Raw genomic sequence first — 25,406 nt, 5'->3', positions numbered from 1 at the left:
AACAAGCCTATTGGATTTATTCAGTATTTAAATGATTTTTAGCAGACTTAAATTGTGGAGATCCAAATTACGGAAATATCCCTAATCCGGAAAACCCAGGTCCTAAGCATTCTGGATAACAGGTCCCATACCTGTATGTGGAAACGCTGCACTCAGAAATACTAACACACCATTATAAAGATAACATTATATTAAATACAACAATGTATAAAAGGCTAATTTCTGGCTAATTAGAATACCCCAGGTTATGTTATTGTAAAAGTAAAGTAAAAGTCCCTTAAAAAAAATAACCAACGTTTAAGCAAAAAATACCTTTTCAAATGAGCTTAATACCCCACTGGTAGCCCTACATTTTTCCAATAAGCCTTTTTCTAAAGAAAAACTGCTGAGTATTGGGTCTCAGTAATGGCTGGTACTTTTAGGCACTCCTGTCAGCGGGGTAATCACCCAACAGGCCCTGCCAATACTCTCCTAACCGTATCCACACCACTTTTGGCACCTCTGACAGTGTTACACTTCATGTGTGGGGCTTACCCAATGGCACAGGACAAACACGAATCCCCAGTGGTATTGGGAGAGACTGGGTATCTGTTACTCGATAGTGCAGTGCCTCCACCTAGTGGGATCTGTGCGTGAACCTACAGGTGGCCCCATTAGGAACAATAATAACACACAGTACTTGATAAACGAAATAACTTTTTATCTGAAATAAAAGGGGAAACTAATACATATAACACTCCTAACAAAATGGCAAAAAGGGCCTCACTAACTAACTCTGCCAGTGCAAGCTATCTCACTAACTAACAGTGAAAAGTCTGTTAACTCAGTCCAATAAAATCTTCAAGCTCTTCTTTAGTGCCCTGTCACCTTAAATGGGAATACTCACTAAAAAATCCCTTTGGATGTGTTACACTGAACCCCCAAAACTTCACACATTGCCAGTGCACTCCAGGTCAGCATAAAAACCGCAATAGTTAATATTAAAATTGATCAACCTTTATTTGCACATCTAAAAAACACAGCTTGAGGTCTTATGTGTTTTGTGACAGCACACTGAAGGGTCTAGCAGGAGCACCCGGGTCAACAGGACCATTTGGTAAGCACAATGCTTTCTTGTTTGGAAGTGGGTTCTCCCTGGCCGTGAGTTTTTTCACCTGAGTGAAGGGTCCGGGGCAGGTTGCACCTGGACCAGAGGATTTGAGTGTTGAGCAGTTTTTGTGTGTGGGTACCTGTATTGCTTTTTCCAGATGGGCATCTGTATTGTATTTTATTTTTAAACTAATTTCCATGTTTGAACTAGCCCTTAATCCAGGGGTGGGCAAAATATAGGCTCAGGGGCCACATTGACTTTTAAAATTTGATGCCAAGTCTCGCGTGATGAGACTTGTGGAGTCAGGACAAAGCAAGACACACCAATCCTTGCCGGGCTGGATTAAAAAGACAAATTAATATTAATGGTGGATTGAGAAGAGAATCTATAAGTTATATCCCACTGATAGGTCCTGAAACAATATACAATCAAATAACAAAGTATTTCAGTGAAATAAACAGACGCGTTTCGCACCATTAGGTGCTTCATCAGAGGATGATGATCTGATGAAGCACCTAATGGTGCGAAACGCATTAGGAGAGTGGGTATCATGAGGCACTGGGATGCACCTATCCATTGTTTGGTATAGTATGTTTACTGCTTATTTTTGAATTGTTTGTTTGATTTTGAGCCAATAAATGGTCTGTTTATTTCACTGAAAAAAAGACCAATGGGCCGGACATGGCCTGCGGGCCGTAGTTTGCCCACCCCTGCCTTAAACTGTGTGCTGTGGATATATAATTTACACTGAACCCCTGCCAGACCCCACCTCCTGCCTGATGTCCTCCCCTGAGTGTGCATGAAACTTACTTACAATGCATCAGGCAAGAGACACTGGCAGCCGGGAAATTGTTCAAATTGCCAAAATTAATGGGGTAAGATTCCCTGAGAATCTGTTTGGTCTTTTCATTTCTTTATTTATGAATTTGGGGAAAATATTAGCTATATACTGTGAAATATGTAGGGTTAATAGATACCTACTGGAAACAAAGTCTATTAAAATGTGATTCTTGTATAAAGGAATGTCAGTCATTTTAAGACCAGAGACCATTTCTTAGGGGCATATTTATTATGCTGTGTAAAACGAATTTGCCAAAAAATGGCGTAAAAAGCTGTGTAAAATATCGCCATCTGAACGTCAGATCTTACGCCGTTATTTTACATTAGTTCTGGTGGATGAAAAAACGTGTAAAAAAAATTACGCTGGTTTTTACATGGCGAAGCCTGGCGATATGTGGCAAATTTTTTCGCTGTTTTTTTACGCAGCATAATAAATATGCCCCTTAGTCTTTCCTTTTATTTTATAACTTATAAGGAGGCATTGTTGTAAAAGATATGGCAGGTATGACACAATCCAAGGGGATCAAATACTGAGTGGGGCTTAGATATAAACATTGGGCAAATTAAATCTGGGCAGTAACCCATACCAACCAATCAATGATTAGCCTTTTTCAACCAAAAGCAAACATCTAATTGAGTTACTGCCTAGGTGCAAATATGCCCAGTAATTATAAATGATCCCTAGTACCTCTGGAAATTAGATTTAGGGCTCTGGTACACGGGGAGATTAGTCGCCCGCAACAAATCTCTCATGTTGCGGGCGACTAATCTCCCCGATATGACATCCCACAGGCGAAAATGTAAATCGCCGGTGGGATAGCATACGCGGCAGCGTGATCCACAAATCACGGCGCTGTGTATGCCACCCCACCGGTGATTTACTTTTTCACCGGTGGGATGTCATATCGGGGAGATTAGTTGGGGTCAGTGAGCCCTATTTGCCTATAAGAGAACTAGTGCTGCCATGTAAAAAGGGTTTCCTATGATTAGAGCAAATTCCTTCTTGCTAATGACATTCACATGCCCTCATCTGAGGATGCACAAGATTATTATTAGCTATTTTATTTAAAGCACCATTCATATTCCTTAAAGCTGTTCCATTGGGAGAGAGTACAAAAATAGACATAAGGACACAGACCAGCACAACTTGCTAATATACACGTATATATATATATATATATATATATATATATACTGTATATATCACATCCATGCTTCAATTCACTCTAGTTAAGAAGACATTGAGGCCAGGGTCGGACTGAGATGCCAGGGGCCCACCAGAAAACTTTAGACCGTGGGCCCACTCTCCAAAATATTTTTAAGTCTCTATATTTTCCTAGTATTTTTTACCTTTACATACTATAATCTATTCTATAGAATTAGTTGCTTTGTTCCCATAGAAAAATGTAAGTAATGACCATGAATTAGGTCAAATGGCTAGAAATTTCCTGGTATCCCTGTGGGCCAGTCCAACACTGATTAAGGCTCATTATGAATGTTAAACTTTGGACACGTTATCATGTTATTTTTACCCACAATGCAGTATATTTACTTCATAATTCCAATGTAATAGTAGGCACCCACAAAATTGCCTCAGCACAACTTTGTGAGCAAATGGTGTCACATCAATTAGGATACGTGGAATTAATAAAGGCATTTGTATCTGCGGCTATATACAAATCCTCTTAGTGAACCTTCGAAATACCATCAGGTCCAGGTTGACAGTAATTCTAGGGTTTTTTGCATCCACGTGCACAATTTATCAGAGAAGGCTGGGCAGGTAAATTGAAGCTTGTTTCAAGTCACAAAAGGAATATAATTGGACACAAGTGCCTTTGTGCACTGGAAAGCTCCACCTCAATGGAAGCTCAGATTTATATACATTTTATTGTTATAGGGGAGACAGAGGGTGACTATAATCAGCTTACACTGTAAATATATAATCAATTTAACGCTTTGTTATTTTTTAAAAATATATGTATTTGTGTACTAATGGTAAAATATATATTATATTTAGTTTACACGGAATTATAGCCCTGTCTTCATTTATTCCATGAGCAGTAATATAAAAAAATGTCATCTAATTTGTAGATAGGCTGTTTACCTTGAGTAGGGTTAGTAGCAAAGTTCAGAGTAGCCCCAACTTTAACCATGAGAGATTTAGGCATTATGGTTAGGGACAAAGTTAAGAGGATGAGACATGTACAGTGGGCACAAACTGTTTCTTTTCTTTATGCACTTCCAATATATCATTTACAAGTGTATTTAAAGCCCAATCAAAGGGGTTTTACCGAGAGGTAGCTGCAAGCAAAATATCTTGTGCATCGTGGAAGATTTTAATGAAAGGGAGACCACCTATAGCGCTGCGTATATTACAAATTCCATATCATGGCTGGCAGTGGCTCCAGGCAAAACCTGACTAGTCTCACTGATGTTACAGTCAGCTCTATTTACCCCACCTGCAGAGTAGGTGGTACCATTTGTATTGTGATAGATGGTCTTTAACAATACACTATAGACATGGTGTAACTCATCTATTTAAAAACACATAGATGCAGTATAGTGTCCCATCTCCTCCTGCAGGATCTGTTATCACAGGTATTAACATTTTATCTCCTTCTCCCTCACAGAAAAGTCACATCACCTGCATTTGCCAGCAGCAACTCACATATTTAGCACTTACAGACTAGCAGATCTCTGCTATTGCAATACAATCCTATATTCATAGTAGGACTTTCAATAATGCTAGGGGAGGCTAAGCCTCAAAAAAGGCTGAAATGAAAATAGTTTTTTGTCACTTGGCATCTATCCCCTGAAAAAGCTAATTGTACTTTTATATATTTGTTGTTTTTTGTTTTTTGTTTTACTTTTTTTCACTGTTTTGTTCATCTAATTAGTTACAGTGGAGCCCTCATGAGACTGCATAGTAAGGAAACAAAGCAATGTTGTGTATCCATGCCAGTGTTTTAGTGCCAGGGCATGAATATCTGCCATCAGTACCAACTGCATCTGACTGCATATAATGTTCTGGTTTTGTAAATACACACTGCATTTAACTGTATATAATGTGCCTGGGATGTCAGTACCCATTGCCTTTCTTGCTATAAAATGAACAAAAACACATTTAAGCTATACTAATCCCAAACACAAGTGGATAGAGCACTTGCATGTATAGTGCATAGTGCATGTATGAATACCTAACATTTTAGGGTGAAAAAATCACTCCCACCCGCACTTTTGCACAGTATCCCCAGAAGTCAATGGAAACCGCAGGGAGCAACATGCAATGGGTTGGTGAGCAACATGGGGACTACTGCTCTAGATCATGTAACCATTGCCAGATATGAATTCAATACTCTGTGAAAAAGTAGGAGATCAATATATTAAAAGACAAGAAGAACCCAATATGTCAGGCACCACTTATTGAATGCAATAGCCCTGGGCCTTGGCTCCTTATAGGAAAAAATGCACCCACCCAGAGTAAAACGTAATACAGCACTGCTGGTTACCCCTGCTGGCACCCACAGATTTAACTGGAAACTAACACTTCTGGTACTGGCCAAAAATGTGCATCAGATTGTTCCCATTGAAAGCAAAGTGAAGTGCTTTGGCGCTTGTCTGAGCTAAAATATGCCACCAGCAAGTATGGCTAAACACAGCAGAAATGACAGCAAAACATACTGGAAAGAAACCCAGCACATCCGCTTTAAAGGAGAAATGTTCACATAGGTTAAACATGAAAAAGATGTTTTTGATTTTACTGATCCCTTACCTTGCAATTTTCTATTTCCTACTTGAATATTAAATGCTAAATAAAGTATACAAATACAATGGAAGTGCAACTGATCTGGCCAAATTAACTACAAACATACAAAAAAAAAAGGGATTGATCAATGCACATTCCCTGGTCCCCTGTTTCATAAGTAAATTGTCTATTAGTTTCATGCTAGTGCATACAGTATATTGACAAAAAACAGGGGTTTTTAGTTACAAAATTATGATCATAAGATTGGTAAGCCACCATACCACGTCAAGGTAAACCCCGTATGGTGGTCCTATCTATTTACCTCTGGTCATACTTTTCAAAGGCTGGCACTCCCGTGCACTATTGCCATTCTTGACCTGGGGGCTGGTTTGAATCAGAGGGCTTAGTCACTCCCATGCCTTTTGCTTACATAGAGATTGCCTGGTTCCCCAGGCCCAATCCTCCCCCACTTGCGGCTTGTAAAGGAGAAGACTGCCCATTAACCAACACCCATTCTTTTTAAAGGCATAAGACCACCATTAAAGGGACGTGTGTGGGGGTGCTGAACCCACATGGAAGTTTGGCCATTCTTCCTGCAGAATTAAATCTGCTAAACTACATAAATACACAAAAGGAGGTTGTGGGAGCACTCCAAGGCTAAATAAAGTATACAAATACAATGGAAGTGCAACTGATCTGGCCAAATTAACTACTACAACCCCTGTTTTTTGTCAATATACTGTATGCACTAGCATGAAACTAATAGACAATTTACTTATGAAACAGGGGACCAGGGAATGTGCATTGATCAATCCCTTTTTCTTTTTGTATGTTTGTAGTTATATATCTTATTGTATTAAATTATTTGGCACTTGGGTGGTTAAAGTTATCTAGGGAGTGGTCAATTAAGGGTATTTAAAAAATAGGTGAGTGAGAGACTCCTTTAGTAGCTTCGGATGAAGTGGCATGAGCCATGAAACGCGTTAAGCTGGGGGGTTGTTTTTTTCACATTTTTTTCACATGTTTTTAATGGAAGTAAAATAAAGGATATTTTTATTGACTAAGCAGTCCTGCGTGCTCCATCTAACAACCACAACTTTTCTGCAAAGTTTGGAGACCCTGAGATTAAACATGTGAGAATGGCAGCAGTTAAAATTTCCCCACTGAAAACAATGAAAGATATGTGATTGACTTTTGGCGGCTCTGCCCACTTTTTCTAACCTTGAGTACGAAGTCACGCAGTGACTGAATGTGCAAAGTTTGGGAATCCTGGCACCTAACCAATAAAATTCAAAAGGTGAGATCTGGTTGGCTGTTGGTGGCTCCACCCACTTTTTCAAAACTAAAACTGCAGTCCTCTAGTGACCATCTGTGAAAATTTTGGGGACCCTGGTGTTAATTCTGTGAGAATGGCAGCAGGTTGAATTTCCCCATTAAAAGTCAATAGGTAAAATCTGATTGGCTGTTGTTGGCTCCACCCACTTAAAAAAATACAAAAAGCCTTAAATGCGTAGTCACCCAGTGACTGGTTATGCAAATTTTGGGAACCCTGGCAACAAACAAATAAAGATCAATAGGTGAAATCTGATTGGTTGTTGGTGGCTCTGCCCTCTTTTCAAAAGTAAAACTGCAGTCCCCTAGTGACCAACTATGAAATGTTTGGGGACCCCGGTGTTATTACTGTGAGAATGGCAGCAGGTTGGATTTCCACCAAGTCAATAGGTAAAATCTGATTGGCTGTTCACAGCTCCGCCCACTTTTGGGCATCCAACAATCATCATATTTTCATTCAGGCTGAGCCCATGACTATGTGATTCAAGTTTGGGGAGTGTAGCCTCAAAGCTGTAAGATTGGCAGCAGTTTGAAAATCTTCCCAAACCAATGGAAGAATTGGGGGGTTCGGAGCGGCGCCACAAAAATACGGGGGGGATCGCTTAGAAAAGCACAAGCAACCTGCTCCGCTATAGGGCGAAGAAGTGTGGAGAGTTTGTTTCAATTTCCCCATTAAAGTCAATGGGTAAAATTTGATTGGCTGTTGTTGGCCCCTCCCACTTTGGGGTCATCCAACAAATGTCAGGGTGACCCTATTATTATGTTAACCAAGTTTGGGGTGTGTAGCTTCAAAGCTGTAAGTGTGGCAGCAGTTTGAAAATCTTCCCAAACCAATGGATGAATTGGGGGGTTCGGAGCGGCGCCACAAAAAGACAGGGGGGGATCGCTTAGAAAAGCACAAGCAACCTGCTCCGCTATAGGGCGAAGAAGTGTGGAGAGTTTGTGTGTTTCCCCTAAAACTGTAGGAGTAGCATCTAGAAAATGGGGGGCACTAAGAATAAGCCAAAGTGGAAGAACACTATGTTGGGGTTTTCACACAATAAGAAAGGGTGCCAGTGGGTCTTGAACTCAAACTCATTTATTGAACTTGATCTGCTTTAAAAGTGTTAACACACAGGATGGAGGATTCATGTACCATACAGGTAGGTTTCTCCCAGCTTCTGGGTTGTGCCTCTCCTAAGTGGAAGCCAGGCAATGCTCTATCTGAGCCTACACTCAAACTCAGATTCCACTTCTGTCCACTTGCCTGCTTCAGATAGAGATCTAAACCTGAACATGCGGCTCCCAAGCCTTTTATACTATAGCACACTGTCACCTTAAGGCCAAACTGTAACCAAGGGTCATGTTTTCACCCAGGAAAGGGACTTTCCTTCTATATTGAGGACCCCTATAGTCATCTAAGCACCTAGGGGGCTGCCAGAATGAAACGGGCACAATTTGCCAGTCCCCTACACCAGGGGTAGGGAACCTATGGCTCGGGAGCCAGATGTGGCTCTTTTGATGGCTGCATCTGGCTCACTGCCAAATTTTTAATACAAAAAAAATGGGGGGCGTGGCCTGTGCTTGGCGGATAGAAGACGCCTTCTAAGCCTTAGAACAGGTCTTCTGTCCGCCAAGCACAGGCCTCGCCCTCCTCCGCATCCGGCATCCTTACCAGGTTGCACTTGAACCAGAGCCCAGGGAACTGAGAGGGACATTGGAGCAGAAAACTGTGACTGTTCACGCTTGAATTGAAAAAAAAATGTGGCAAATAGGTCTCTGTTGGGGCTACAAAGAGACGCCAACTGTGCATACAATGGGGGAACGGGCCTGAAGCCGCATCGTCCTCCACAGGCAGCCGCAAATTGAGGCCCCGGCTTTGCCCTAGCTCCCGTCGGCCATTGTATGGCTCTCACAGAATTACATTTTAAAATATGTGGTGTTTATGGCTCACTCAGTCAAAAAGGTTCCCGACCCCTGCCCTACACCTAATAATACTGCAAAATTGTTTACAATTAAGTTTACTTTTCTTCTGCAAAATGTTAAATGTGAGGAACGCTTCTCCATGACAAGTGGATATACTATTACAATTTTACTGGGCAAGCTTGAGTACTAAGTGACAGTAGAGTCTGAGCACCCAGGAATTTTACAACACTTGGTGAAAATCTGGGGTCATTTCTTAGCTTCTGTATTCCTGAGTCCTGGAAATTTGGCTTTTCCTGATGTATATATGCTAAATTCCTATGCTCTTGGAGGCCCCTCAGGTAAAGGAAGGCCCAAAAGCAATCACAACCTGTGCTATGTGAGCAATGCTTTTTGCCTGTGGAAAGTAAATACTTATTTAAATTGGTCAGGGACATTTCCAGGATCAGCTTGTGAAAATGGAGGTCTGCATCTTAAAACGAACAACTATACATCCCTGTTAATATCAGTGTCGGACTGGGGTGCCAAGGGCCCCCCAGAAGACCTTAGGCCCACTTTCCCCTTCTTCTTAGTTTTTTAGTCTCTTAATTACTTCTTTTTACATACTATTATCTATTCTTCCCTCCATTTCTCATGTTCCTTCTCATATAGAATGAAGTAATGGCCATGGTATAAGCATACAAGGCAAATGGTTGGGTGAGCAGGAGGGCCCACTGACCCCTGGGCCCACTGGGAGTTTTCCTGGTATCCTGGTGGGCCAGTCCCACACTGGTTAACATCACCCTGTGCCCGCAGTTAGGGTTGTATAAATAAAGGCCAATAACCCAGGGAAGCAACAGGCAGCGCTATCCATTATCATCTCCCTTTATGGTGATATGAGGGGAGTGAAGGTGTAGCAGCCTCTGGCTCTCAGATCTGTGCCTGGGTAAGGGTGCAGCGATAATGGGCAGGAACCATGTTCCCCAAGAGCTTATGTAGTAACAGCACCACAGGAAAAACCAGTAACTTATGCTTTTACCCTCAAATGACGTCGAGATGTATTCCCTTAGCCTCCCCCCCACCTCACAAGAAAGCCAGGCCACAAGAGAGAGCCAGAAAGCACATGCAGCTGGCAAGAAGCAGACAAAGAGGGGCTCGCAAGAAGAATAGTGGGGGAGGAGCAGCGCTTCTCCTGCAGCTTTGGCTGCTGAGGCTTTCCGTAGAAGGATGCTTTTGGGGTCTTCTGGGTTTAGCTTTTGATTGTACGTTCGTGGAACCCGAAGGTCTCGCTGTTTGCCCCTGACACAATTGTATGTACACAGCGTAACCCCGCCTTGTGCCGGGCCGGGGGGGAGGAGCAGGAGAGAAAGCCGAGCCGCGGGAGAAGCACCCTCCCAGTCTCTGGTTTCTGACAGGAGGGGGCGGCTAGAGCTCCAGCGGGGAGAGATGCGATCGGGGATGCAGAGAGGGATCGGGAAGGCAAAGGCTATGGAGTCGTAATGGGGTCAGCCCAGGCCCGGGGGAGAGGACGGTATCTGCCCGGGCTTATGGCAGCTGCCAGCAGGTAACAGTCTGGGCTGCGAACCGGGTAAGTGAGTGTAGAGCTGCGCCTTTATCTGCGTCTAACGGGCTGTGTGTGCATCGTGCCGCCCATTGCCAGTAATACAGTATATTCCAATGGAGAGGATGCAGGATGCTTATTGTGCATACACTTCTCACCTCTGTGTCTGTTATTTATGTCATCTTTCAATGGATATATCTCTGCCATGTATCTGTATAGATAAATCTATCTGTATCTGTCATACTGTGTCATCTACATTTCCTTATACTTATCTGTCTGTCAGGTTGTCTGTCTGAAGGATGGCTTCTCAGTGGCCCTTTGGCTGTGGAACCACAACTTCCAGCAAGCAATGACCAATGTTATATTGGTTGTAGTGCAACAAAATCTGCCGCTGGTATGCCTGCGTCTTTGTGTTTATCTGTCTGTCATTTATTTGCCTTTTTGTATGTAGCAGGCATCTCCTACCTGTGCCCGTCCAGCTGAATAATTCTCTCAAAGGACTTGTCATTCTGTTTAACTGGAGGCACATAGAAACATATACATAAATGGATATTGTTAGATATTACATATCTGTCTATTTTTATCAGATCATCACCTGTGATCCTCCAGCTGTTGTTGAACTACATATTGGCGGCAGCTGAAATGTGTGTGAAAATGCAAAGTTGCATTTCAGCAACAGCCGGTGGGCCACAGACTGCATGTGCCAGCCATCCATCTGTCTATCTAGCTATTGATTTCAGATAAAAATGCATGTAGGTAGATGGTGTGCAGAATGATACATTTGTCCAGTTCAAAGATGTGTAACAGTGTGCATGATTCAGATGTGTGTTCTATAGAAAATGATGTTGTGGTGTTGTGCCTCTTGTACAACTTTATAACATATTAAATTCAATGTATAGGTTGCAATGAAGATAGATGAATAACTGCATGTGTTGCAGAACAAATACTTATTATAACTATGTGACTTTGTGTAAAATAATGGTATTTATCTTCATTGATTAAAATAAGGCAATGCTTACTGAGCTTAAAGTGTGTTCTTCAAGCTATATAACATTTTAAATGACTTGTATAAGGATGAGTAAAAGGAAAGTATGTATATCAACTTACTTTTTCTTTGTATTTTTTATGTGACAATGAAGCTGTACTAAGAGGAATTCACAGAGTAAAGCGGAGGTTTATTTGAAGCAGTGTGTTTTGGCTATGCCCAGGGAAGTCCATTGCAGTAAATGCTCTGTTAAACCATTTTTCTCCATTAACCTGTTAAACATATATAGTACTCAGCTTGTGAATAAGCAGCTCTCGAGATGTTTCCTATTTGTCATAGTTTATGTTGTTTAGAACAGTTGTTAATAAAGTGGATTTAACCTAAAATATTAATTGAAGTAAATGTATTCGGATTGATCCTGAGCACTTTTGCAATTTACATCGATTTTTAGTGATTTGAGGTCGAAGACACTTTTAAAAAGTCACAGCAACTAGTCCATGCAGTGAAAATCGTGCATGATTAGTCACAGCGTTGTATACAGTACCCTATGGTGGGAAAGTCGCTGCAATTAGTCGCAGCGACTCACTTTTTCAAAAGTCGTGTCTTCACTTTTAGTGGTTAGCATGTTTACAAAAGTTTACACTGCTAATACTAGGTTTTCAGCTGAACAGCTCTTTTTGAAATCCAGAATGATAGGGATCCTAAATGTCTGTGCAATTTCTATGCCCTTCCTGCATTAGATTAACCCTAGGGCTGCTAAGGTATGGTATTAGCAGTCCAATACAGCCAATATCTCACTAAAAATAGAAATAAGAGTAAACTGTAAAAAATCTTGCAAATTTTTTTAGAATCTAACTGGTGCCTTAAAAGCAAAATCATAGAGGAAAACATTAGAAACAAATCTAAAATGAAAAGCAAACTCAAGTGCAAGGAAACATATTGCATGCAGGGGCATTGCTGCCATGAGGCAAGGTGAGAATCTTATCTCAGGCAGCAGTGCCCTGCATGTTACCAGGGGTGTCGAACCTGTTCCTGGTAAAGTGATACTGACACGGAAAAACTACTTTTTAAAATATAAATCTACACAAAAAGTAATTGTTATTTGAAATTCCTAAACCTGACTGTTTTGCCAAACTGACTGTCCCTTCTCAGTCTGTCAGTTGTAGCTTCTAATGCTAATGAACTCCTGCTGCACAAATATGGCAGCCCCTTCATTGAGGAACATGGGGGATCAGATAGGTAATGTAAAAGCATCAACCTTTTTGCACTTGAGTGAAATAACTATTTTTCAAAATAACTGGAGTGCTGCTGTTTCATCATTTGGTAATGCATCGGACAAATACTTTTATGGCAAAATAATAAATAGCATGCAAAGACATTGTTATTATAGATGTAAAATAGGTTTCATTTCTGGTGTCATTATCTCTTTAAGAGCCGAAATTCCAGTTTTAAAATTGAAATGTTGGCTCTCCAAGTGAAGTGATTGCAATTGCACTCTCTTATCTATCCATCCAGCATTCCTCCCCTCGGGGAGGCTGACTCAGGGTGGCACAGGGGCCAGAATTGCCCTGATTGTATGTTGAAGTTCAGCAGGAAGATATATGTACTAAAGATATACAGTATAATATAAAAAATATGCAGATGGTATAGAAGTTCTCTATGAAATCCTATATATATATATATATATATATATATATATATATATATATATATATATATATAGCAAGAAAGTGAGCTGCACACACCAGGACTTGGCAAAAAAATTATAAGTTTATTTAAGCAAAGAAATCCAACGTTTTGAGCACTAACTGTGCTCTTCCTCAGGGAGAAAACCACAGGGAAGAGCACAGTTAGTGCTCGAAACGTTGGATTTCTTTGCTTAAATAAACTTATCATTTTTTTGCCAAGTCCTGGTGTGTGCAGCTCACTTTCTTGCTTTATATGTTTTTGCTAGCACCCTGGGCATTTGAACCTTAATAGGGTGTGCTCCGTTTGTTCCTGTTCAGGTGCAAGGATATAGATCTCTATATCCTTGCACCTGTAGCTTTTGAGTAATCACCCCATACAAGTCTATAAGTGGTTAATTTGGTCTGGTTGATAAGATGATTGTCTAGCACTGGAAGAAATTGACAATCACATCCAATTCAGAGCTTTATTATTTATTTTTAATCTATGTGGTAATATAATTGGTAGGAAGATAGCTAGGGTCATTCATTGTTAATAGGAGAAAAAAGGGGGCCCATCTCCACTTGTTTAATATGCATTGTAACTAATTATGCACCATCATGTGGACATGTCTGGAAGGCAGTGTGTGCTGTATGCTGTGCAAGATACAGTATCAGGGTCCTTTATAAAGCTGCATGAGTTGGATAATAGTGGTTAGTGGCTATTATGTGCATTTTTAAACTGAGAAAATGATATAAATATGAAACAAATCAATTAATAGAACCTTATGCTCTGAACCCATGAGCATTTAGAAGTGCATTTGCTGTACTCCTTATTTTTATGGGACTTGATTTTTGTTCATTCATGTCCGTTCCTGTGGGTACCACAGTTGCCATGAAGCATTGCTGCATTCCAAACACACTTGTAATGGTATATGTGTCTTCATGATGTTTGCCTTTGTAAATGCATGGGTAAAGGTATCTGCCAGTGTTGTGTTTGATTAAATGTATTTGTTTTAGAGCAGAGGTCCTTAATGTTGTCTCATAAATATGTTATCATACTTGGGTCTCTATGATCCCTTGTAAATTTTCCTTCTACAATACATATACAGTATAAAGTTGCTGAGGGTTTGCATGCTTATCTTTAACAGACCTCCCTAATTTATCCCACCATACCTTTCCCATAAAGATGCTGGCTAAAGTTTTGTTTGCCTTGTATTTCTTTGTTTGATGGCTCAATACAATATAAACATAATTTTCTTTTAGTATGCATGTATACAGAGTTCTTAACAAAGTGTTCAAGCTCTCTGTAGAGTTTCATTCTTTAGTGCAGATGCAGCAAGTTTAGAGTCTTATCATTAGGTTTACCACAATTTGTTTTGTTTCTTGCATGCTGCCCCCTACTAGAACCATCGCTTGCCGTATTTACTGATTTTTAAACAAATACATGTAGGGAAAGAACACACTTGAGACAGCATGGTTGATACATTGATTAAAAGTGATTCCTGCATTAGACACTCTCCTTATGTATTAACGTGTTTTTTCTTAATATTGCTTCTGTGCATTTATTTCCCCCCCCCCCATCCTGATACAGATGTTAGCGATGAGAAGCACAGAGAAAAGAAATAATGAGAGATTATCCCAGAGTAAACAATAAAGTATATATGGTGTTGTTAATAAGCTTCTCATGAAAAGAGAGTTAGGAGGGTAAGTGGCACTTGAAAATTCCATGACACAAATCTCTGACAAAATAGACTGCCAGTAGCATCCCCCGACCCCATCTGGAGACAGGCTTAGACTCCTCAATCTGGCCAAGGCCAAAACAGTTTTCTTTTAGGGTCTTAATTGCCAAACTTTCCCACTAATTTTCAGTTTATTGGACAATGTAATATTTTGTGTTGTCATATTCAACATTTTGTCTTTAATGACAATATATACTGGTAGTAAATTATGCAATCTGGGTCTAATATATTTTTTCTTGATTTGATTTTCTTTAAGAAAATGTACTGTCGCAGACTTCGTTCACATACATGACCACAGCATGTAAAAATAAAAAAGTCCAAATTTATGCTGTAAAAGTGGTACCTTTACTTAAACCTTTTAAGGCTCCCATATCATTGTTAAATAACTAAACAGTGACCACAAACCCATTTGGTTCTCACCCTAAATGGAAAACCAAAAACTACAAGCAAATGAATACATGCTGATTATAGGATTCATAATACCACAGGTACAAAAAAGTATGTTATAAATATGCCACTATATGAATGCAAAAACCATTGTTAATGTGCGCCGTATTACAGTCTCTTTAAACTCCACTCCAAAAGATGAAATAAATGCATTGATTTCTTTATTAAGGGGTGTATGAATCAAAGTGTCTGTTGCCCCCCAGTCATGACACTGCTGTATGACGGGCCATATGGAAGTGTATAGGGACCGGAAGTTTAAAGCAATACTGTCAAGGCAGAACATGTTGTTTTTGTTTTTTTTTAAAAAAAAACAAAAAAAAACACATACCGGTAAGTTAATAGGGCTTCCTCAGCAGAATCCTGCACTGAAATTTCAATTTAATTGAAGTTTTTTAATTAATTAATTTTGAAATTTCACATAAGGCCATGATTGTCTAGCACTGTTCTAGCCATATTCTTCATTTGCCAGGGTGCCACAGGCATGTGCTTTGTTAAACTTCAGTCACACTTTACTGCTGTGCTGCAAGTTGGAGTGATATTCCCCCCCCCCCCAGCAGACGATCAGCAGAACAATGGGAAGATAGCAAGATAGCAGCTCCCAGTAGATATTAGAATAACACTCAGTAGTAAGAAATCCAAGTCCAGCTTGGGACTCCTCCAGTTATATGAGAGTAGAAGAAACAATAGGCTACCTGAAAGCAGTACTAATGTGTAGCGCTGGCTCTCTGTGAAAGCTCAGACGCAGGCACAATGCACTGAGATGGCTGCCTACACGCCAATATTACAGCTAAAAAAATACATTTGTTGGTTCAGGAAAAAAATGTAAATGGTAGAATGAATTAATTGCTATGTATACAGTGTCATTTTTTTAAAAAAAAAATAATGAAAGTATCCTTTTAAGTACTTTTCAGATTGTTGACTAATGTCTGATCCTATCATGGAGATATACTAAGAAAAGTAATGTAATGTAAATCTTGGCTTATATAGGTATATATAAACAGGCAGAAATATTTCATGTCATGGAAATAAGTGCTAGATATATCTTGAAAGCATGTTTGCAAAGAATTCATGAGGGAATCAATCATCAAGATCATGGGTAGACTGTAGGGAGTGCCAAAGAAATGATATAGAGATAAAGTTAGAGACGTTTGCTGTAACAGGGGTGATTACAACTTTCGCCAAAATAAGTGACACAAGGCACTGCCTGCAGTGCTGGGGTTATAGGTTTGATTCCAGTCAGGTTGCTGTCTGCAAGGAATTTGTATGTTTTTACCAGGGCTTAAACGGTTTTCCTCTGGGTGATTCAAAATATACATGCAGGTTAACTAATTGACTGGCATGTATACAGGGGCCTGAGACTGTAAGCTGCACTGGGGTAGGTATTGTATAGTCCCCCTGTAGAAAATGTTACCATTGTACAGATAACGCATACAAATATTTTGAAATCTGACAGGTTTAATAGAAGCAGTCTAACTTAACACAGGTATAATATTGTACTGTGTAGACCCCATTCAAACTATGCAGGACAAAACTAGACTTCTTGTTAGCATGAAATGGCTAGAATGGTTTAAAGCCGTTGAAAATTATTTTTCACTATCTGAGCCTCTTCTCTCCATTAAAAAGAAACACTTTGAACTAGCTACTTATTGGCGTTATTTTGGTAAGGACCCTAAATTGTAAACTTGACTGGGGAAGGGACAGATGTGAATGACACCATGTGACATGATTGTGCTATATAAATAAAGGATTACAATAATAAAGAATGCAACATGTTAGCAGAACATGAAAAGTCACAGACAGAATATCAATGCAATAGTTAGAAAATATATAGGGGCATTTTATTTTTTTATATAGGTTGCTTTCTAGAAGAGTAAACTTAGATATTTTGAGGACAAGGGTACCCTGAGGCACAATTAAGCACTGCATATACTCTGTCAAACTGTACCATTTTAATAAAATAACTACAGACTGAACCAGGGGGGCAGAAGTCAGTTTAAATCATGTGCTGTATAACAATGTGTTCATGTTTCTAAAAAAATACTTCAATATATGCTGTGTGATGTTTTTATAGACACACAAAGAGCCTGATTTATTAATTGTTAACAATGAGTTTTGTTGTGAATTGCAATTTTTTTTCTCATTTTCTTTTTGTTGCTACAATTTGATTTTTTTTTCTGTGATTTTCTTAAAAAATAAAAACCTTAGCACTTACAAGCTGTTGTTTTTTTTTTTTTTTTTTTTTGCAAACTTAACAAAAAGATTGTGCAGAAAAAAACAATCATCTTTTAAAGGTATATTTGTTTAAATATTATAACAAATAGTTGCAATAGGAGGGCAGCAGACATGTTTAGTAATAGTAAGCACTGTAGTTACTTAGTGATTGGATGTGAAGAGTAAAAGAGCACAATTAAAGGTAATGCAAAGCTCTAGGCTTTTAATTAAGTTGCGATGGGGATGTTGTTAAGAGTAAATTTCTTTTAGCCGTATCCTCTCTGCATTCTCAGTTAGCTAAATAAATGGTGTAGTGAAGTTATGTAAGCCTGGACACAATGCAGAGAATCTGAGCTGAACCTTCAGTTCTTTATTTTGGTTTATTGTGACATTGTTTAAAGTGCACAGAAGGAACACTGCCTGTCAGTTGTACTTATCATATGGGAAAAACTAGAATTAGTCTACAGAAAATTTAGAAATGCTTGTGCATTAGCCTTATTCTGCAAACCACGATGAAAAAGGTAATAATTTGCAAGATTCAGCTATATTTCTGGGGTGACTTTGTGAGTTTTATGCTCAGGTAATTCTATTATAATTGATTGCCTGTTATGCCACACTCAGCTTTTTATAAAATTTATTTAAAGAAAATTAAGTCTAAATGATCATCTTTCTCCAAATTATAGTAGCAATAGCAATAGAAAGATGAGATAGTAGGGACTGTTAATGAAAAGGAACAATGGGTAAACATGTCAGAAATCTGGATGAGCCAGAGGTGTAATATAACACTAATAAATGGCATTTCAGACTCCTAATTAACTTTCTCTGTAACCTTTATTTTTATTTTTATAAAATGTGAGGAATACAGGTACAGTGCTAATTATGTACTTATGATGAAAGATTATTCTGACTTGGTGGCACTGGAGGGAATATGGTATTTTAATTTATTGTGATGGCTTGATAATGTTATTGATTGAATTTCAGCTAGGCAAGACATTCTGAACTCCGTATATAAAGTTTAAGTGTTGGATAGGTATGGATAACACAGTCTATATTTTGATTGTTGCATTTCTCATTTTAACAGAAAGCTATACTTCCAGAATTAATACTTAACCAATAAAGAGTTTGTCATATCAAGTGGCCTAATAAAGAATCTTACCAAATTGGAATATTTACAGTATAAGTAAATATTGCCCTTTTACATCTTTTACCTTGAGATCACCATTTGGTGATGGTCTCCATCAGAGATCACCTGACAGGAAATAATGAAGCTCTAGCTTGTAGATTGTAAGCTCTTTTGGGCAGGGCTCTCTTCACCTCTTTTATTGGTTATTGATTGATTTATTGATTGATTTTTACTCTGTATGTCCAATGTATGAAACCCACTTATTGTACAGCGCTGCAAATATGTTGGCGCTTTATAAATAAATGTTAATAATAATAATAAGTGTAACAGAAAAGAATTGGGAGTTAAGGTGGCCATACACGGGCCGATTCTAGCTGCCGATATCGGTCCCTTAGACCGAATCGGCAGTTTATCGGCCCATGTATGGGCACTAATGACGGGCCTACCCGACCGATATCTGGCGTGAAATCGGGCAGATATCGATCGGGCAGGTTTAAAAATTTAGTCTGATTAGGGACTGCATCGGCTCGTTGATGCAGTCCCCGAACCAACTGCGCCTATACTCGTCGTTCAATCATTTGGCCCCAGGGCCAAACGACCAAATTAGCCTGAATTAACCCGATATGGCCCACCCGTTGGTGGGGATATCGAAGAAGATCCGCTCGCGGATCTTAGCGTGTATGGCCACCTTAAAAGACAAGACTATCTTCATTCATTGTCTGATGTGGCCTTATATGTATGTGTGCCCTTGGTTTGTTTGTGTGCACAGTAATTCACATGATCCTAGGGGTTGGCCCATAGTACTTAAACTTTCTATTTAGGATTCCCCAGTGGCACATACTAATAAAAATTATATATTTTTTTAACATATTATATTTAGATGGCAGGGATTTACATATAAGTTGTTTTATGCAATATATTTTATAGAGACCTACATTGTTTAGGGGTATATTTGTCCTTTAAGACCTGCTGTATCTCTGAAAAAAACATCTTGCAGGCTTTACTCTTGTTTTACCCAGTAATAGAAGCCATTTGCAACATGTTAGTGTTTTCTTTATACATAACTAATGTAGCTTCACTTTTGCTGTACATTTTTAAGGATTTAGCCCTAACTGGCCTTAAAGATGCACCCTCTCCCTTTGGTAGCCACCCTACCAATCTGCACTGAACAGATATTGACACTTTTGGGCAAATGCTATACTTTGTTTACTCAAAATAGGACCGTGAATGCCCCATAGTTTATTTTGAAAAAAAAGAAATGCTTTCTGTAGTACTTTTTTTTAGTTCTCTCCCATCACCAGAGCGATTGAAACAGATATGCCCAAGCCAGGTTATTTGATCTGTTGTATTGTACTGGCCTGACAGAAGGTGTTTTAGATTATTTGCAACCTTTTTATATATGTCATTGCAGCCTATCATCTGTTATTAGCTATAAAATGCTCAAAAAGGCTTATACCTGTTCCTTCAATAGATTTAGTTTCATTGAGTCTGTTATATTGCTTTCCTTGATTAATACTTCAGTAGATAACAGCAGTGGATTATGGGATTGACAGTGCTACAGTGAAAACTCAATTTAAAGTTCCCTGATTTTAAGTTTTCCTGCATGATATTAAGATGTTTTAAATTCTAACCAGAAGAATACTGTGCCATGGTTCTGTCTGTAAATAGTCAATTCCATTTAGTCTGCGCCTCATGCAGCCATTCACTAATCGCTTATTGCTTTAGCTTGTACATCTGACTGTCAGAGGGGTCTTGAACATGCCCCCCTATAGTGTTACATTATTGCTGCACTGTTTAACCATTGTTATTAATATAGTAAATCTTGTATTTCAGAGTACAACTGACAGAAAAGATTGCTTTAACACATTTCCCTCATTTTCCATTTTCCATATATGAAGAACAGAATGCTGCACACATAGAGACTTAAAACATCTTTATTAATTGAACACTAAATGTGTTCTTCTTCAGGGACAAACCAGACCAGGTCCAAATGTCTATAAGAGAGCATAGTTTTAATATACTCCACCTTTACAACCATGTGGCATGTGGAAAATTGTAGCCTTAGCAGCAGCTGTCACTGTCAGCTGTCCCGTGCAGGGACCACGATCAGAGACCAGCAGCGCCACCTGGAACAAGGTGGTAAGATCGTGGGGCACAGACTCTCTTAAGAGTCCAACTGTTCCGCCCAGAGAGGTGGTAAGTCGATCCTTGTACCCTCTCACATTCAGCTGTCACCGTTAGAAGCTAGGCGCATACTGTTTCTAGCGCTGCACTTCCCAGCGACAACCCGTTTTTTAATGATGACCAAACTGATCCACCAGATTAACTGACTGAGACTCCTAATACTCTATATTATAGTGGTTACCGCTTCCAGTCTGTGTTCCCAACTCCGTTCCTATCGTTCTGATAAATTTGATACAGAGTGTATGTGAGTTGCAGTTCAGCCTTAGGGTTTACTTTTGCGCATCTGTTTATTTCTCTCTTATTTTTTCTTCGGTGTCTTGTCTCTCCTGTCTCAGTTTATTCTATGTATATCTAGTTTGTCTTTTGATTAATATTACCATATTCACGATAGTTTATTGGTGTGTTAGGTTTACAACACTGGGGGTTGGTAATTGGCTACACACTATGTGACGTCATAGGCTGTGGACACGTTAGATAGACGTTTTTCACAATAAAGAGACTTTGATTTTTTCGACTAAGTCCTGTGAGTGCGGTATTTTTGTTGTATTTGTGCTACATTAATTGTATATACTGCACCCAGGCATATTTTGGATCCATTAATACGTGAGTGCCTGCTTTTTGTCAGTTTTATATATATATATATATATATATATATATATATATAAAGTGTAGAAATATATATATATATATATATATATATATATATTGTACCTAGGAGCATGTTCAGTACAATTCTGGAGTAAAGAGAAGGAAACTGAAACCTCTAATGCTATAAACAAAGTGCAAATGGACAACAACACTAATGTTTGCTGCACTTTACAATAGGTTTGTGAGGCATATTCTCCAGCGGTGAAATAGTGCCTCATTAAGCAAATTAAAGTCTGCATAGTTGCATTTGGTTGCTTGGCAGAGGATATACCTTGTTTGTCCTGAGCCTTAGTGCCAAATATACAATTCCCCTAATAATGCGTAACAGAGAAAGGCTTATGGCACACTGAGCTTTTTGACTGCTTTGATCCTGAGTGCTAGTGTCCAAAGCTGCAACTGGGATTCGCATCGCCTTTGAAAGTGTAAAGTGAAAAGACCATAATTAAAACTATTTGTAAAAATACTTTATTATATACCTTGTGGAATCCTTTGTTGTTTTCAAATAAGTGATTCTTAATTTCATCTTAACTGAAATTTTATGTTTATGTATGAAATTTTTTTTAATTCTCGTTAACAAATTTATAGGACTATAACATTTCCTAGGTTTGTTTTTGAGCAATTAAAATAGGAATCCTTGGCAAAAGAATGTAAATATTAGAATACAATGAAATCTTAATTTTAAATACCCTGATTTTAAGTTTTCTCTAATTTTACACCATTTTTTTTGTTGTTCCACCATTATGTAATTCATAGTACATTTTCCTGGTTTAGCATTTTCTGGATTTGACACGATTCTTTTCTGGTCCCCTGAAAGACGTTATATTTAGGATTCTACTGTACCTGGAAAAAGTACCGTATATACTCGAGTATAAGCTGATCCGAATATAAGCCGAGGTACCTAATTTTACCTAAGAAAACTGGGAAAACTTATTGACTCGAGTATAAGCCTACATTAATTTCTGGTGGTCACACAGCTTATATGGAACTCTAAGGGGCACATTTACTATGGGTCGAATCCGAGTCCGAATGGAAAAAATTCGGATTGGAAACGAAAAAGTCGCGATAATTTTCCGAAAAAATCGCAAAATACCGATCATTACGAAAAAAACGCAATCAGACGCATTCGGCCCGTTCGTGAGTAAGTAAATGGGCCCCTAAATGTTCACTGGTGAGCTGTTTTCTAATTGGTGAATACTTTTTGCATCGGTAATAACGTTTTAAGGAGCTACTTTCGAGAGCTAGAGGATACATGCAACATTGTTACAAAGGGTTTAGATCTCCTTCACTCGCACAAAGTATGTGCAAGGGTAGGCTGGGAGTTGTAGTCCAGCAATAGCCAAGCAAAGTTACATTACTATATAAAGTTCATATCCCCTTTAATAAATATTTTATAAACATATAACCTGTATTTGCTTAAGAAAGTGTAAGAAGCAACATGTCTTTAAAATAAATAGAGACAGCTATACTTGACGTCTGCCTTCTGAATCAGTGAGGACTTCCTCATCCTTATTACATCTACAGAGAACCTACTGAAGGTTTGCTCTCACTAACACGTCATTAGGGAAAAGAATTCATGCCAAGTCAACCAAGCAATTAATTTTAGCTACCAAGTTATAATTCGGATGGGCAAAAGATTGAGGGAGCTATTTATTTTTAAAGAGGCTTTGATATGGATGGTTCAATATAGTACGACAGTGCTACCCTAGCAACCCGCCCGTCCGTCCCCAGCATCGCCAGCCCGCCCGCCCGTCCCCAGCACCGCACATGCCCGCCCGCCCGTCCCCAGCACCGCACATGCCCGCCCGCCCGCCCGTCCCCAGCACCGCACATGCCCGCCCACCCGTCCCCAGCACCGCACATGCCCGCCCACCCGTCCCCAGCACCGCACATGCCCGCCCACCCGTCCCCAGCACCGCACATGCCCGCCCACCCGTCCCCAGCACCGCACATGCCCGCCCACCCGTCCCCAGCACCGCACACGCCCGCCCGTCCCCAGCACCGCACACGCCCGCCCGTCCCCAGCACCGCACACGCCCGCCGGCGGGACCCGACTGTCCTTCCAGGTGGGGGGGGGGGGTGCTACCGCTACATTAGAGGGAAAGCTGTTACGGAGAGATAATGGTGCCTACCGTAAATGCAATAATCAACCACCGCATAATCAAGTAAGCACCACATAAGCGCTTCCCCAGCACCGTGCACGCACGCCTGCGGGACCCGCCCGCCTGTCTGTTGGTGGTGGGGGGGGGGTGCTACCGTATATACCCGAGTATAAGCCGAGGGTCACTTTTTCAGCACTTTTTTGGTGCTGAAAAACTCGGCTTATACTCGAGTATATACGGTAAATATAAAAAGGCAGATTTATCACTAGGTTCAAAGCAGAATTGGTTATTATTTTATAAAAGAGAAAGACAAAGCACAAAATGGTAATATACTAAAAACACTGAACACCATAAAGCAGTAGTTCTCAACCTGTGGGTCGGGACCCCTTTGGGGGTCGAACGACCCTTTCACAGGGGTCGCCTAAGACCATTGGAAAACACATATTTCCGATGGTCTTAGGAATAATTTTATGGTTGGGGGTCACCACAACATGAAGAACTGTATTAAAGGGTCTCGGCATTAGGAAGGTTGAGAACTACTGCCATAAAGTGTCATATGTATATATATATATATATATATGTATATATATATATATATATATATATATATATATATATATATATATATATATATATATATATAAAAATACAGTTAGCCTCTTCATGTGGGCTTTTCAGTCTTAAAAAAATGAATTGAAAAGGGTCTGCTGTTTTAATTTTATGAGGGATACACTGAATTATGCATAATTAACTATGCAGCTAAAACCTTGAGTTCAGGCTTCCCCAAAACCAACCATATCATACCCTAAACTTGTCAAATGGAAAGCTTCCTTCAGTATTCTTAGATTTGCTGAATTTGCTTCCATTTTAGAATTTGCTTCGAGCTGTCCTAGATATGGTCCTCAGAGGGACTCTGCAGGTTCATAGCCAGAAACAAGGATATAAATGTGCTTTAATTAAAGGGACAATCTGTTCTGCTCAGCACAGGAGAACGTATGACTTTGCCAAAGAAAATGTTTCCTTTATTGATGATGCTTCCCTGAATGTTAAATGTGTTTAAATGTAAAAGAGTTTTCTTTAATTAAGGGGTTTACAATTCAGTTCTAAACAAGGTTTTTTGAGTGTGTCTAATATAGTTCAAGGGGCAGGAACAGGATGGCATCCCACCATATGTCTGTCTGTTCTGCCATTTATTCCAATGAATAAATGCTTACTTTGCCTTAGCACTAAATTATAAAAAAATACCTCGCAGGCATTGAGTACCTTCTGTCATAAAACAAATATCGGTACATTCTAAACTTTCCAGTCATCAAACAAGTATTAGTATGAGGTACAGGTATAGGATACGTTATCTGGAAACCGTAATCCAAAAAGCTCCGAATTACGGAAAGCTTGTCTCTCATAGACTCCATTTAAAAACAAATAATTCAGATTTTTAAAACTGATTTCCTTTTTCTCTGTAAAAATAAAACAGTACCTTGTATTTGATCCCAACTAAGACACAATTCTATTGGGTTTAATTAATGTTTTATTGATTTTTTAGTAGACTTAATGTATGAAGATCCAAATTACGGAAAGACCCCTTATCCAGAAAACCCCAGGTCCTGAGCATTCTGGATAACAGGTCCTATACCTGTACTCTTAATGTAACAGTGAATAAGTTGTCAGTTATGTTTCAAAGGGGTTAATATAAAAAAGCAGAATATAATATGATATGCCAGTGTGCAATGGCAGGTTAGTTAGCAGTTACATGATAGGTGACCCATCTGTTCATGTGGTTGCCGTAGTGACAAATCGCAATAGCAGGAGCTGCACTCTACATGTACATTTAGTGAGAACTTTATAGCTGCAAAG

General features: G+C 39.4%; 1 protein-coding gene across 4 annotated transcripts in view; it reads left to right on the top strand.

Moving 5' to 3' along the window:
• Nucleotides 1–10,012: 10,012 nt before the first annotated feature.
• Nucleotides 10,013–25,406, top strand: part of b4galt2 (UDP-Gal:betaGlcNAc beta 1,4- galactosyltransferase, polypeptide 2) — a 73,620-nt gene continuing 58,226 nt past the window's right edge. The window contains exons 1-2 of one of the 4 annotated variants that reach the window (XM_004913973.4): nt 10,013–10,452; nt 10,733–10,843. The gene's annotated coding sequence lies outside the window, so the exon portion shown is untranslated. Of the gene's footprint in view, nt 10,477–10,732; nt 10,844–25,406 lie in introns of all 4 variants that reach the window. The other 3 variants (XM_004913972.4, XM_004913974.4, XM_002931472.5) reach the window with 3 other exon arrangements.

Source organism: Xenopus tropicalis, chromosome 4 (genome assembly GCF_000004195.4).
Source record: "Xenopus tropicalis strain Nigerian chromosome 4, UCB_Xtro_10.0, whole genome shotgun sequence".
Taxonomy (NCBI): domain Eukaryota; kingdom Metazoa; phylum Chordata; class Amphibia; order Anura; family Pipidae; genus Xenopus; species Xenopus tropicalis.
This window is presented reverse-complemented; position numbering and strand designations above follow the sequence as displayed.